General features: G+C 42.7%; 1 long non-coding RNA gene across 1 annotated transcript in view; it reads right to left on the minus strand.

Annotated features, from left to right (window-relative positions):
- LOC136020496 (uncharacterized) overlaps positions 1–15,995 on the minus strand; it is a 29,917-nt gene extending 13,922 nt beyond the window's left edge. Inside the window, exons 1-3 of the long non-coding RNA XR_010615349.1 lie at positions 15,809–15,995; positions 9,745–9,868; positions 330–444 (exon numbers count right to left, since the gene is read on the minus strand). This is a non-coding gene — a long non-coding RNA (uncharacterized LOC136020496). The remainder of the gene's footprint in view (positions 1–329; positions 445–9,744; positions 9,869–15,808) is intronic.
- Positions 15,996–16,445: the final 450 nt, after the last annotated feature.

The following is a 16,445-nucleotide window of genomic DNA, read 5'->3' on the forward strand; positions in this document are numbered from 1 at the left end:
GCTAGTAAGTTCAGTGCAAATATGTGTTTTTTTCAGTAAAAATTTTTATGTATATAATTGTATTTCTAATCTTATTTTCATTAATTAGCACATAGCTTTGTTGATAGAACTGGGATTGTTAAAAGAATAATTGTAGCAAGTGTATTTTCTCCATGTTTAGACTTGTACTCTGAGGCCCATGTCTATCTAAGAATGGGTCCTAGATATTCATCTCATTACAGAGATAGATACCCTCATAACCTTAATTTTAAGGAGGTTACCAGAAACTTGCTCCCTCATGGGGAGCTGGCAGAAGGGTCTCATGAAAGACATTGTGAAGTGGTACATACCTGCTGGAAAGAAAGTGGTGTTTTGTGTGTGATGGGTCAGCCCTTTCAGTCAGTCACTGCTGCAGCTTTTCTCACCACATGCATGGTTCTAGGTCTTAATTCTTCTGTGTGTGTCCTGCAGGAATAACGTAGGTGGCAAACCTTCAGGCATGCAAACTTACAAATGGGCTATGTCAGGCAGAATGTCAGAGGACATATTTTGGAGGTTATAAAGAAACAGAAAACAGAATCAAATTAAATGTAACCAGCCTGATTATACAAGACAAAACTGGCAATATGGAGGTTTACTGAAATGAAATTAATATTTCTAAGAAAGTATCTGGGTTTAGTGGGAATTATTTTCTTAGGTGGTATTTCAGTGCTCAGAAAATGTCAAAGGTTTAAAAAACCACCACTTCAAAACAAATGGTGGGTGTTTCAGTGGAAAATGTTGACATTTTTTCACTTGAACATCACTGATTCTTGGGGAATATTTTATTCTACAAAACCTTTCGAAGTCTTATCCAATTCTATTACTCTCAAAAGGAGAGTAGAAGGGCAAGGGGAACATTCTTAGCAGAGCAAATAGGGTTTAGGATGACAGGAGCCACTTAATGCTGAGTGGGAAGGTGAGTTTGTGTAGTAACCACTCTGATCTGAAAGGCAATGTTCAACCCTGTCTCCTTCTTAACTTCAGCTTGGAGTGAGTGTCAGATCCCAGTGTAAACTTTCCCATCTGTGTTATTCTATTAACTGAAAGGGAAAGGGATTAGCATGTGTACTTGTCACATCTTTTGACCTGTTGCATACTGAGACTGAAGGTAATGTTAAAGCAAACAGCATTCTTCTCCCTCTGCCAGGATAAGCAGGGCACGGGTGTAGTGTTTTGTTAAAAGAAAAGAAAGCTGGAGCACGCAAAACAAAGTACATGTCTTGTGCAAAAACAAATCTTGGAAGTTGAAGATTTCCAAAGGGTATACCTTAAACAGGGCGCACGAGAGAGAGAAAAACAGTTGAGAGGAAAGATCCCTTCTCTGCCAAGCACCAGATGGAGGGCCTTTCCACGGAAATAGCTGCAGAAGACAGATCGCTGACAGAAATCACTGCCAAGCAAAGGAGGTCCTCCTTGTGCTGGTAAAAGCTTAGTGGACGAGAACATAATACTCTGATGAAAACACGTGCTCCAGAGAAGGGGGTTGGCATGTGGCACAACACTCTTTAATGTGACAGAGTGTGGCTCGTACCCCCGAAAGGAGTGCATGCAATGGAAGTTTGATGTGGCTTGGGGCTTCATTCCATCTTTTCATACAGATTCTTGTTTTTTTCCCTCACTTTAAGTTTATAGAGCACATGTGCACACACAGACATGCATAATGGCAACAATAATCTGCTTTTCCTCTCCCTTCCCCTGCATTTCATTTCCATGAGGTCTTTGCTGTGATTGGGACAAGATGAAGTGTTGGATGCTGACACTGATAGAAAATACATTTGGGGATAGAGGGCTTAATGAAGCTAGGCACCAAAAATCTCTTTTTCAAACGTTTCAGTTAACTTGGCACTAAATTATTCATAGAAAAAGAAATTGAGGGCTTTCCACTCCTGCTTTTTCCTAGATGTTTCTGTTTCCTTTGTGAAAATCCATAAGAGTGTGTGCACTTTGCAAAGAAGAAAACAAATTCAGCATCTCCAGGATGATCCAGCCAGTTCAGCAATGGGGAAAAAAAGGCAATTAATTGTATTGCTGTCACAGAGAGCCACATGAATGGGACAGGATGACCTGGGTACAGTGCATTTTCAGGAAATAGCATCTTCCAAGAGGGCAGAGCAGGTACACCCTGATGTTCCCAACATTTGAATGAGAGCCATTATATTACAGTTATGGCCAAGGCTTGAGCATCTGCTCAACAAAGTAGACAGGTAATGCAAAATATTAATCACAACTAAAACCCAGTTCCACTTTTGGAGCATCTTCCTTTCTCTCAGGGCAAGAAGCAGATCAACAAACTAGTCCAGCAGTGGGATAGTATCCAGTATCAAGCTAGTAGAACATGTGAGGAGAGGATAAGGGAGGTGAAGCTCTTTAGCCAGAAGAAAAGGTTAAAGAAGGGGATCTAATCTGTACCTTCTACAAACTGATACATGGCTACAAAGAAGATAGAGTCCAAATTTTCTCAGTTACACGAAATGGAAGGATGTGAGGCAAAGATCACAATTTGCAGCAAAATCCTGACATTTGTGCCTTCACAGCAGGGCTTTTGACTCTCTGTGAGGATCATCATCATCATTATCATCAATCACCATCTATGACAAACAGGGTGTGCTCTCCCATTGTGGAAGGAGGCAGTTACACAAACACATGGCACCATTTATGGGTGACTAGGACCAGTTCTGCAATGTCCCATTGCTCTGTCATCTCAAGAAGTGAATGGATTTCATTCCCTTCCTTGCTGTCACTAAACAGCAGTATGGATGCGTTCTGTGGACAAAATACAGCTTTGTTACCTTAGTTCACGTGTGTCCAGAAAAGAGTGCACCAGTTATTGGCAAAAGAATTCCCTTTAAACTTGATGTATCTGTTCTCACTGTCAGAGTCCTAATGGTATAAAGACTATAGAGAAGACAATTAAGGATGACACACAAGTCTCCTGCAGTGACAATCAGTGTTATCAAAATGAATTTGCTAGGGTGTGACAATGAGGAATATCATGATTTCTCCTTGACCTCAATCTTTTTGATGGGAACTTTTTCCCCATACTTTGTAAAGTATTAGGCAAACCTGGGTTGAAGTCATAGGGAAACCCAAGGGAGATGCAGTACAGAGTGCTGTGGGCAACGCCAAGCTTCTGTGTTGCATTGCACCAAATGAGATCATAGAGACCACTACTGCGAATCCTCATCACTGATAATGGTATTCCCAGAGCACATATTTAAGCCCTCTCAGAACAACTACTGAAGCAAGTTTATGGCAGGCTGTTATAATAAATACAAGCATTTCAGTGCAGGGATTGGGAATATTTACAGGGTAAACAAAGATATTTTTGGTAAGCCATGTGGCAACGGTCATTGTTTTGCTGAAAGACAATGAGATAAGAGCCTTCACACTTCACTAGACTTACTCTTTCCCTTTCAAATGACTGGAAGGGTCCAGCCTGACAGTACAAGGCAGTACTGTTCCAGATTCGCCACACACTGTCATTACCTCCTCACTTCCTTCTTACCTCCTGAATCATCTTTATTCACTTTGTCTTACAGCAGCATGTAATTGCCCCATCCAAATGCCAAGGCTCCCATGTGTTGTATAAGCACAGAATGAAACCCTGACACCCGGTCTGTAGTGCCTTAAAGCCTGTCCTTCAAGGAGAGATGTATATAGCATTTTTGCACAATGATATCTCTAAAATTACATTTCCAAAGGCAAATACCTAAGTGTATTGTATATACATTGACTGACAGAATATTTCCAAATATAGAGTCTTATCAGTATCTATGCATAAATTCCTGAATTTATCTGTCTCTGAGGGTAGATATTAGGAGGTCTAATTACCCAAAGTCAGATGGGAAGCTGCCTGGATTCTAGGTTTGATATCCACACAAACAGACAGTTCTTTTTCATCAAGCATTTCATAGATGCTTTTGTAGAGATGTGTATAATAATGTATATGTAAATATGCATGCAAATAGAGGCATACACATACATGTAATGCATAGTACCAGATAAAGAAGAGAGGACAAAACTCACCAAGGCACACTGCAGATCTTCAGTGCCCCGAAATGGACAGACAATATATGTTTTCTCCAGGAGTTTTCAATCTCTGCACCAAATCAGCGGCTTTAAAAAAGACTACCAGTTTGCTCAACAGAACTTACTAGTACTGTTTGGCAGCTCTTCACTCTAGTTTTGTACTGGTCAAATAATTGCCTAATGCACTTTAAGTCTTAATTAGATTTTTCTTACTTTTTTTTATTTGGTCTGAAGAGAACATAAGTTCAAGGACCAAGTATTTCCAGCCTACTTGGTGGTGTTCTGACATCAAACTGCCAATATTCCCACTACTTGGCACTGCCAAGGCTTAAGGATGTGCACACCTATAGGTACACACTACCTTTTTCTCATCATCTATTTAATTTAAGCACATTATATGCCTTCAAATACTCATTAACAATTCTTATCATCTGCTTTTGTTTCATAGCTGAGGGGGACTGAGATCTGTACAGGATGGTGACATTTCTAATAAGAATATCTGCAAACTTCTCTCCTTTTAGAACAGGCAAACAAAAAAGCACCAAAGCATTGCTTAGTTATAGACCCTTCTTTACATGGAGGAATTTAGACCAAGTCTCTCTCTAATACATAACAGTGAATGACACTTGTAGGATCTCACAGGTAGAAAACATAGGGGTTTTGTACTTAAGTTGTGAAGGACAGCAAACTGAACACAACCCTCTGGCTCCGGCAGAGTTGGGGTTTTACCTTGAAGGACACTGTATCCTTTGATTAGTCAACTGATAGCAGTAGAGTTCTTACTTGCACTTAATCGTCACTAACTTATTACCTGCCAGCTATTGGGTACCTCTAAACTCAGTGTAGACACTGTCCTGTCAGCTCACCACCATCCTCACTGCTACCAGTGCTGTTCCTGGTGCCACTATGAACTATGTGGCTTACCTCTGCTGTAAATAAAGAGAAACTGTGCCAATATTAAATAATTCCAAATTTCTCTGTCTGCATTATGGAGATGTTGCTGTGAAAAAACACATCAGGATCTGGGCCTTGCAAAGGAAAAATAAGATTCATTCTGAAACAGTTTGAGTTTTGGTCCATCAGAATTTAGATGAGAAAGATTGCTATCACTTTGCTTATTCCTTCACGCTAACAAAGTCCATTTACACTCAAACCAAGTCCTCAGAGAAGTCTTTAAAGGGGGAAAAAAAATGAAGCTAAATCAACTCTCGAATTCCCACGTAAATGGGGTTGAGGAGTGGAAAATTTCTTTTACCTATTCTTTGGGTGGTACAGAAATCTAAAATTCCTCCGGCCCTGCTTCCCTGGGCCAAGGCAAACACGGAGATTGTCCTTTTAATGTCTTAAAGGCTCTGTTTTCTTGTAATGCCAAATGCAATATTTTGTTGAAAACACTACACCAGAAGTTTCCCAGCTGAGAAAACAGGCTGGTGAAAAATGGCTTCAGAAACTGAAATAAACCATGCAAAAGCTGTTCAGGGTGTGTGTATGAAATGAACATCTGGATCTGGCTTGTTAAACTGCCTCTTTTTTTCCCCTCCCCCCTCCCCCTTTTTCTTTTTCTCACAGCTGTTCGAAGGAGTCCTGAGGGCAAAGAGACAGGTCAATGGACTGGATTACACCTTTCTTGCTTTTTCTTTTTCTCCAAGCTCCCTGCACCTACACAAGGAATCAAGGCCACCACATGTGGGTTTAATAAGTAGGCACAAACACAGGAGAGAGAAAAAAAATAGCTCAATTCCTGTTGGTTCTTCAGAGAGACACTGAAGGAAAAATAAACTCCGGATTTCAAATTTTCTCTCCCTCAAAAAAAAGAGAAACCTTATGGTTCTAATCAAATATTTCTTTAAAAACCCAATGGATTATTATTGCTTTAAGAAACCATGGTCTTTGCACAGTGTATCTTTTTCTCTGTTCCTTTAGCATGGAATAACAATGGGTTAATCCCTTACCTGCTGGAGCAAGAGGAAATTATAAAATGCCAGTGGCCTGGGTTCACTGAACTGAGTCTTCCTACACCACAAAATAGATACACGCAGTTATATTGAAGGGGTTCAGATGTAAACTCAAGCCGCAGCTTCCCCAGCTTGAGCAGTCCAGAAACGAAACAGAGAACAAAAGGAAACAAGAAAGTATCTGGGGATGGTATTTTCTGAGAAACAGATGATTTGTCTTTTCCTACTGACACAACGTCCCCTGGCATTGCAAAAGGGATGGCAGCAGCAGGGCATCTTCCAGCTTCAGCAACCTGCTCCTGGAAGCTCTTTCATGTGGCTGTTCTAGAGACGAGGTGTTAGGTCTCACCCTAGGCTTGGACTGTGGGTCAAATGACCATACTACATAATCCATCCAGCCATAAGGGCTGCTGATATCTCTCCAGCCCACTGCCAATTAGCGGCACGAAAATACTCTGTTCCCTTTGGAATACAGACATGTGGCACTGCACCCTCATACACACAGGTGGACACAACCAAGAAGCAAGGCCACCAAACCTGAGCAGACACCGATTTTCTATAAGCAAAACCTTCCTTTTTGCTTAAAACTCTATCTTCTGACCAACTATTACCAACTTCTGCGCTCCCTGTGCACGTTTACACTGATGAACAGAATTCCAGCTTGGACAGAACTATTGTGCTTGCTGAGAGGTTTTGCACACCCAGGTGGAAGAGTTTGTTACCCTTTTAGTAGCAAATCTGAGTTTACTCCACCTCCTCTTACTGTTGCTTCTCTGAGTTCTGCTTGCGGCTGATCCCAGTATCAAAGTCCAATAAGTAAAAAAATATGTCCCCAGATCCTTGAGTTTATTTGGGGAATCTTACTCTGGCTAGAAAACTGATGTTGAAAATCAAATACCTGAGTAAAAGCCCTTTGCAAAACACAAGTCCTAGTGTCAGGAAAGAAGCTGTGTTGTTCAACATTAATGCTGTAACTCAGACATGGCGGTGGTATTTTCTGGAAAAAGCCTTTCCACAGTAGCCTCCACCAAAAAGCCAGCATTTGTCAGTAGGTGCTGCATGCACAGACCAGATTAAACACACAGCGACAGTGTTGAGCTTTGGGAAGTTCTTTCCAGACAGGAGAAGGCAGCGCTGTTTGATGTGCTGTTCACCCCAGGTCTGTATGGGTCCCACGACAAAAAGACAAATCTAAATGGGAAATAGAAACTTGCCTTGCATTAAGTCAGTGCGACAATGGTTTTAGGGAACAACGTTTGGTCAGTGAGGAACTAATGTGACCATATTTTCCAAGCTCATATCTACTCCAATAGGGTTGAAAGACAGATTCACCTCAAAATCCAGCTGCAGGTAAAGTGAATTCCCTTTCTCTTCTCTCCTCCCTCTCTTTTTATAGAAGACCATGAGAAGAGTGCGGCAGTGAATATTATTTATGGAGCACATAATAAAAATGCTATGGGGAAATAATTACTGGAAACATCTGACTGTGTGACTGTAAATGCCTAGGCCCCAGTGCACTGATTTAATGGACCGCTGCTTTAGTCTGTTATGCCTTGTGCTACTGACTTCAAGCCCCCTGCCCTCCTATTAAACCTCTTGCATCACTGTTAGATCAGGATTTTATTCTGCAAGGTCCATGGCAACTTTCCAGAGAAGGATAATGTCAGGAGGGGTGACTGCATTCACAGTCACTGCCTGGAGCCAGCCCTGGGAGAGAAAATGGACTTTGTGCAGAAAGCACAGTGAAACTCTGAAGGTTTTGTGGTCCTGGGACCGAATCATGTTTCATAAACCAGATGCCAGGTGCTTTAGGTATTTCTGAATGATACTGGTTAGATGTGAACCCTTCCCTCTTTTTGTTTGCCCATTTCTCATTCACAAACCAACAAATGGGTTTTGATTTTTGGCTGGTTTTTTTCTGTCTTTAATACACCTTTCCAACCTCCTGAACCCAGTGGTACAAACCTATGTAGGCTCCCTCCACAAAGGGCACTTCTCACCCTGAATTGCTCATGGGCCCTTCACCTTTTTGCAGATAGATGCAGAAATGTTAAAATTCACAAAACACCTTGGAAGGGATTGGAAAAACACAAGGATTTGAAGTTCCTGCTTTCATTTGCAAAAACAGTCCTGCAGAAAGACCAGAGGGCTATCACTTAACTGCTGCTGCTGACTTGCTAAACGAAGAGGAGAAAGTAAAAGGCAGCTCACTGCTGCACTGACAGCAAGAACAAAATCACATCTACTCCTCCTGAACCCAGCAGTTAGCACACTGTTCCTCCTCTCTCTTTTTTATTGCCAGTTTTAATGTAATATTTAAGTTGGAACTAAAATAGACCATGGAACATTAAATCACTACCAAATGCAAATTTACCTATATATCTGCACTACATTTTCTCTTACATTTACAAAGCAAAATTCTACCATTTGAACTGTGAGCTCCTATTGCATTTAATGGGAGGCAGCAAACTCCAGACATTACTTGGAATACACATGCAGTTATCTTGTTGTTACAGGTCTCCCTCACAGAACTAAAAGACAGCATTAGTACCAGACAGCATCTCTTCGGAGTCATACCCAATGAATAGTGGTGTTTTGAAAGGATTATTTCAAAGGAACTCTGAAAAAGAATCTAATGACTTGCAAGCTGCAGGATTGCAGCATGGGAGGAAGTAGATAATGGAATATGACAGCAATGCATTTTTCATAAACCCAGTGATTTCTATCATAATGAGAAACCCATCTATAATTCGGAGAACTCCACCCCTCCCCCCCCCCCCCCCGAAGGAGACCTACGCTGTTGCAGAAAGTGCATTGAAGTACGAAATGAAACAATAATGATGATGATGTTACTGATGAGTCCCACAGCTCCGTCTTCCCTTCTGTCTCACTGAGATTTCCGGCGTGATTCAAGAGAAGCAGTTCCAATCCCTCTCTGCCTCAGCATCACTAACCAGGGAAGCTCACAGGCATACATCAGAGACTTCATGATAGATGTAAAGCCCCAGAGCAGAGGCTGTTCTTTATCTGCCCAAAGTTAAGGCCTGCATCTGCTCTCAATTAGCAGGCAATTAGGGGGGTTGAAAACAAACCTGTTTACATTGGCTACGAAGTCTAAAATAATTTGTGAGATGTCAGGCCAGGATATTAAGATGTTAATGATCTTGTTTCTTTACTTTTTTGCATGCAGCGTAGTGTCACGTCTTCCTTTCACATCTCCATATACAGTAACAGAGTGATTGACTTCTGGGAGGGTAAGAAATCACCAGAGGCTGGTATGGATGCCTCATAAAAAAAAAAAAAAGAAAAGGGGGTTGCTCATTTTGAATTGTGAGATAATGTCATGGTCCTGGGTTACAGCATTCGAAAGTTTCAGCCACAATTCCCATAGTAAAGGCCCCTCCTGCAACCTCCTGTGAAAGCCAGAAACAGTGACTGAACAAACCCAAAACAGACTTCTTGCAGCCCTGCATTAGACTTGCTCTTGTGGAATGGTTCTGAGCTCAGTTCTCCCACCATAAAAGCCAACCCAGGCAAGTGACCACGGGACAGGGAGGCTGTCTGCCCCAAGAGTAAGCATCCTGCATGAGACATCTAAGGGAAACTGTGACCTCTGAACTTCAAATTAACATCTGAGATAGGATCCTGCTTATTTATGTGTCACTGCCTTCCAAATATCTCTTTTCCAAATATCTATTCACAGCACTAATATTTTTAGAAGAAAACATTCACCACTGACCTCTCAATTCAGCAGCATTTTCTCCAACGTGAGTTTCCTTAAGGTTCAGCCAAGGCTTCTTGGTGTTGCTTCGGTCATTTATGGCCAGTCACACGAAGAAGGCTTTGTAGAAACATACATCCTCCTTGAAGTGAAAAGCAGCATTAGTGTCCCTTGCTTCTGAAATCGCAGTATTAGTTTCCATTGGCACAATATGGTAGAAGAATAGTGGAACAGATGAGGAAAACTGCAGAAAACACCTTCTGGAACTTGTATTTTGTATCTTATTTCACAGAAAAGCTACCATTCCTACTGACTGCCTGTCAGTAGCGGGGTTTATTGACATATTAACCTCCTCCGATACAGTCATCATGTTACACCTTTGACCCTCACAACTAACCAAAACGTAAGTCTAATAAACAATCACCAAGTTGACAAAATTACATTTATATGGTTCCAACTGATCAACCGAATTCCCGTAATTCTTTATGTCATGGCAAAACAGGCCTGAATTCTCCCTGCCCCCCGACATCGCAAAAAGTCAGGAAAAAAGAGAGCACTACAGGTGCCACTGTGCCCTCTTGTGTTCTCCTCTGGGCCATCTCCTCTCTTGTCCTCTTTTGCTGTTTCCACCACACGCTATGGATACAGCTCTAATAAGAGCCAGGTGCTCAAACCCCCAGGCTACAAAATAGCCTTAATTATAGTATTAATAGCATTCTGCTAAATCAGAACAAAAGCACAAATAGGTCAGTATTTGTGGTTATATTTTTTGATGTCCTGGTGTTTGTTTTCTTTCCAATTTTATGTTTCTTACTGGCATTTATAATGCCTAAGAGACATTCCAGAGGCTAAAATACAGGCGATCTAAGCATTGCATGATACTCCTAACTTTCCACAAAAAGAAATGCCAGGAGGAGATCACATCTAAATTATAGCAGCCCCAGAGGTATAACCTTGGGTTTTGACCTCCTTTGATGAAAAGCAGAAGAGCTCAGTATTATTAGTATTTATTGTTATTATCTTAATTGCTACTATTATTAAACAACCCATGAAATATATTAATATAAATAACACAAACATAGACATTTGAAATACGAATTTGAGCACAAAGAAAAGACACCTCCTATTTACCAAATATTAAACCAAATTTTTAATACTTTCCATTAATCTCTTGCAGATGCATGCTGCATGAGTCAGTCAATAAAAGAGGGTAGGATGAACGTGTACAGTATGGGAATGCCAGCTGGTCTCTTTGGTGGATGCATATTATTTAAAGATTAAAAAAAGGGGGTCTCTGTTAAAAGAAAAACATTATATTCATTTAGTTTTTGCCAGTAACATACTGATCAATCAGTTCAGTTCAAAAGTCTAAAGAGTGAAGCTTTTGCAGTTCACTTGCTGGTGGAAGGAACCTGTCCTGTGGCAGACAGAGAGTGAGCCACAGGGTGAAAATCCTGCTTCACAGCATCACGGCTTGGAAAGGCACTTCTGTTCTGCATGGGGTGGGAACAAAACCTTTCAAACACTTTCACAGAGGGATAACCGGTTCATTCCCATGGTCATCATGTGGGTCTCCTGACTGCACCCCAAAGTACAGGCCCCCCTGGGAGTACCAGGCAGGAATCCCCTCTTGCTGGTATCTTTGCCTGACACCAACACACCATTCCCTTCATCTGCTTGCCAAATCATCCCCCTTGTGCTGCTTTTCCCCCCTAACTAACAGCACAGCCTAGGTGCATTCCGAGCCTGGTCATTTGGTTGGTAACACTTGATGCAGCAGCTCATCTTTTTCGCTCCCAACTCTATCAATTCATCAGAGCCCATAGTAGTAAAACATGGTTTTGACAGTAAACTCCACTACTGTGACTCAGACATTGACACACAGGGTGCAGTTACTGTGCGTACAGTAATACGGGGCCATATTTAGAGTTTCTAACCATAACCACACTCCCAAAAACTGCATTAGATCAGCAGCCAGTTTCCCGGACTCCCACTCCTTGTTTCTGACTTCAGGAATTCAGATTATTTGTCTTGTACCAAATAAAGTTGCTTAGGAGATAGTAAGAAGGAAAAAAAGAGGGGCCTAACAATTAGTTGTAATCTGTTCTGGCTTGAATAGATAATGCACAGAGTGGAAAACAGCAGATAGTAAAAAAAAAATAGCAGCAAATTGAAACTTCACAGGAAAATAAGTCTTTTTCTGTGTTTTTGCATTTGAAACTTTTAATGTTATTCTTAGCAGCACGTAAGTAATGTGCAGAAGTGTTGTCCAGTCTTCACTAACTACATTTGTCCTTGTTAAGGCTGCCTGTGAATATAAGCATGGACAAAGCAAGAAGACCCACTGAAGAAGGCATCTGAGTTCAGCACTGTGTGACTACTGCTGCTTACTGCAGGTAGCTCACAAGAGGGGACATTTCAGCCGTCTTAGTTTAAGATCTCTGCCTGTAAGGAGCAGGTTTGGTGCATGGGGAAGGTGCTCTCACTTCCTTCCACCCTTTCTTGTTTTTTAATAATAAGCCAGGTATTGCTGGTAGGATGAAGAAAGTTGAGAGACTCACACAAACCTACAGGATGTTTTGAGATTAGAGAGGATCAGAAGCTCATGCTTTCAGTGCAAAAGAGAGTGTTTAAGTGTGAGGCCAGCTGAGATCAAAGATAACTGTCCTGGGGAAGGAAAGTCAGATAAACATCATGAGTTAGAGAAGGTGACAAGCACAGGAAGAGTGTGGATCTGGGACATATCAGATAACTCTGACCTTGGTCCCAAAACATCCACTACCTGAAAGGCAAGAGAGTCTTACGCAGGTGTATTTATTATTTTGTCTACACTTTTTTCTTTCCCATGTTATTTCAGAGAGAATCATCTTAGCACCGTAGGCAACACCTGCATATGAGCTGCTCCCACGGGATCACATCGGGAACGTTGGGAGTCTAATAAGAAAACATGGACTTCAAGTCCAAAAGGTCACGGCTGGTCCTGTGGTTTTAGGGCAGCTAAAAGCGTGCTACAAACACCGAAGGACAAAGCATCCCAGCACATGCGACTTGGCACAGTGGCCGGGGAACACCCAGTGTCTGGGAGAGCTGCCCTGGAGAGTGGGAACAGAAGCCTTTCCAGTGTCCACTCGCTCATCCACCTTCCTGTCCAGCTGGTGCAGTACTGGCACATCCCAGTCAGTGTGGCACTGGGCAGCTTCTGCATGGCAGAAATTAATCTAATCATAGAATTATGATTGAAGGGACCTTAAAGCTCATCCAGTTCCTAGATGAGGTTGCTCCATCTAGAGCAGGTTGCTCCAAGCCCCGTCCAACCTCGCCTTGAACACCGCCAGGGAGTGTTTAATCCACTCTGAAGGCAAAATAGGGTTGGAAAACGGTACAGCACATTTTATTCTTTATTTTAGTCATTCTTCTAGTGAAAAATCAACATTTTGGGGATGGTGTTTCGCTTTGTTGCCTTTTTTTGTTTTATTTTCATTTTAATAGTAAGAAAACAAAGGGCAACAGTAAAAATGATCATAAAAGGGAATTGGCTATTGCCTTGGTCAGATTAGGTTAAGTGTTGAGCTCTAAAGAGCCCTCTTCTACCAACAGCACTCATACATGCTACTGACCTGGTTCCTTTCGATCCATTATCAGGGCAACTGCTGTGTCCAGTTATCCAGGATACAACTGAGGCTAAGAAAAGAAATCCTAACAGTGAAAATGAAGGCATTTAGCAAATACTGAGCCTGGGAGGTCCCTTAGGTGGGATCCCTCTCCTTGACACCTTCTTCTCCATTGCACAAGGCCCAGAACTGCTCTGGATCCATCCGTCACCTCCCTGGAGGCCGGCAGCTCTGGAGGTGGGGCTGGCTGGCTCTGCTCTCCCTGTTTATTTTCTGGGAAGCCAGGCTTGGTCAAGTGGAATGAATATTGTGTTCATTTTAAGGAAGTTTATATTTGACTCTGGTAGGGCTGGGGAGGAGGTGAATGATAGGAAGAGGAGGGAAGCATCAGAGGTCCCCACAATACCACAAGCAGCCCCACTACCAAGGCAGCATGAGGAAGCAAAGCACCAAAATCAAATATGCCTGTTGTTGTGTGTTTTTTCTCCAGGATGACTCTAGCGCTAAATCCAGCTCTTGCTCCATCACTGACCTAAGAGGCCCAGGAAAAAAACTGTAAACTAAACCTCCTGTTTTTAAAAACCATCTTCTAAACTATGGAAAACCACTTGCTAACTTTGCAGCACAACCTGCCTCATTCGCAGCAATGATCTCTATTTACTATCCACACCTTGGGGGTCTGAAAGTCTCATCAGCCACTGCTGCCCTGCAAGAGAAAGTAAAGGGAAACTTTTTCATGTGGTTATTGGAGCCCTTCTTCTGGGATGAGAAGATGGCACAGAAGTGGAAGTGGAGAGAGGAACTAAACAAGCCCGGACTTTCACACCAGCTTTGCATGGTTACATGAAGCACTCCTCAGCTTTTGGGACTGTATCCTACCAGCAGGATAATGGACACAGCTAATGCAAAGCAGTGGTTCTGTGTCTTCTGCAGGGCAGGCACGACATTATTCCCTCCTCAGTAAGTGTGCAGAGGGAGTGTAAGCAATCCTGCCTTGGCTGCACGCAGAGGAAGCAGTAAATGAAGATGCTCTGTGCAGACTTTGCATTCCTGCAGTGCGGTGTAAACCAAAACCAGTTCCTGCAATCCTGTGCAATAATACAGAAAGCTCACTGGGTACTTCTCCAACGTGTCTCCTGTGGGTATAGACTCCTGGCCTCCGAGGAAACCAAGAATGCCATCCTTCTAGCTCTATAATCACAGCGGTTCATGAAATGCAGCGTTGTTGTGAGGAGCCTTGAAGCAAAAGGGGAAAATAAATAAATAACTACGGGGGCGTTGCCACTGGGGAAAAAAGTTTCAAATCTGATCTCAATCAACCAACCACATTCACCGCTCTGCACCCACAGCCGGGCTCGCTGCACAAACCACCGCTGTCAGCCCTTCATTCTTTTCAATACTTCTTAGGGGCATCCATCTTCCTGAACACAGCAGCCCTGATCTCAAAAACCAGATGCAGAACTAATTCCGGGAATCCTATGGTGGGGAGACATTAAATCCCATTTAGAGGTTTCTGTGGAAGCCTCTCGCCATGCTCCTTGCAGTCCAGTCAGACCCGCAGTGTGGTACGCTGGAGCCAGCCTGAAGGAGCTGGGGGTTACGGGTCTGCGGCAGGCTGAGGGGCAGCCTGGGCTGGGATTCTGCAGTATCGCAGGGGGCTGTTTCTGCGGGGGGTGTTGATGGTGTCTAATGCAATGGCAGGTTTGGGCAGAGGTTCAGAGAACTAAATTACATATTTCTTTTCTTTTTAACTCCTTCAGCCTCAGTTAAGTCATTAAATCTCCTAGGTTTCTTTTGCAGAGACCAGTTGCCTTCGAGATTTCTGCTATAGCTCTCCAAAGCTGGGAAAGATAAGAGTAGAACAAAAGAGGGAGAGCTGAGCCACAGCATTCAGAAAGAATTGTGTCTAACACATCTCCAAAGTCTGAAGAAAGATGGAGGTCTCCCTGCAGGTTTGGGGTCTAAAGCACCCCTCTGAGTTAGGTGGCAGGTAGCATCTCTCCTTCCAGCACGTAAACATTAACGGTGATAAGTATCTCCCTTGTTCTGTTTTCTAATGGCTCTTTTGAGACATGCTAAAAGCTGAGAAGATGGGGACAGGGAAGTGCCTTCTGCCTCACTGGCCTGCAGAGAGCAGGGCCAGCAGGTCACCCGTCAGCTGCACCCTGAGCCACCGGCATAGAGTGTGACAGCACATTTTCTTTCCTCCAACCCACCAAGCCCATGCATTTTGTCAAGAGCCCCTCCTATTTTGATATTAATTTTGTGGGATTTTTTTTTCCGGGTATTGTCGAACCTTGCTCCAGACAATCCACGGGTACAATAAACATTTCCTGAAGATACATTTCCTTCCTTTGTGCTTCACAAGAGGAAGAACACCTTGTCCTAAGCGGATATGTTGAAAGGTTTGGGTCGTCCCAGAGAACTGACCACCGTTTGGATCTACGCTCACACCTTCATTTGTGACTTACCTGCTATTTTTCAGAGCAGACATCACTCAGCGCTGTGAGGGACGGCTGAGACAGTTCAGAAGGGGATGTTCAGCCTGGAGAAGTCCACTTCAGTGGCCTATGCCTCAGTTTCCAAACTAGACCATGAGAACAAAGTGAGGTATCTAATTGCACACTTGGGGCTAAAGGCTTTTCAGCTATAACAGATGCAAGCTACTGTTAGAAAACTGCCTTACAGACACTGTCTATAAATGTCTGAGAAGACAGGCTCAAAAGCAGCATTTCAGGGAACAGAAACTAAATGCAAAGGAACAGAAACTAAATTCCTTGAAAGATCTATAAGAAAAAAAAAAATACAACAGGCACATTAATTATTTAGCAAAACTCAGATGTCCATTAATGGCTACTTAGACAGCATTTTGGCAGGATATCCTATCTACTGTATCCCTACTGTTTCCCTGTAACTGCACATTTTGCTTTGGTGTGCTCATGAGCCATTTCTCTTGCTCCTGTCAATGAGGGTGAGGCTCTGCAGTCCCCATCTCATTCCAAGTGGTCTCTATTACCATACCCACTCCTAAAGCCAGCACCCAAAAAGCCTTCCATGGACCACTGAACAGCAAATTGAAGTCACCAGCCCTAGGGAAGCAGAAGCTGT

This window comes from Lathamus discolor, chromosome 11 (assembly GCF_037157495.1).
Source record: "Lathamus discolor isolate bLatDis1 chromosome 11, bLatDis1.hap1, whole genome shotgun sequence".
NCBI lineage: Eukaryota > Metazoa > Chordata > Aves > Psittaciformes > Psittacidae > Lathamus > Lathamus discolor.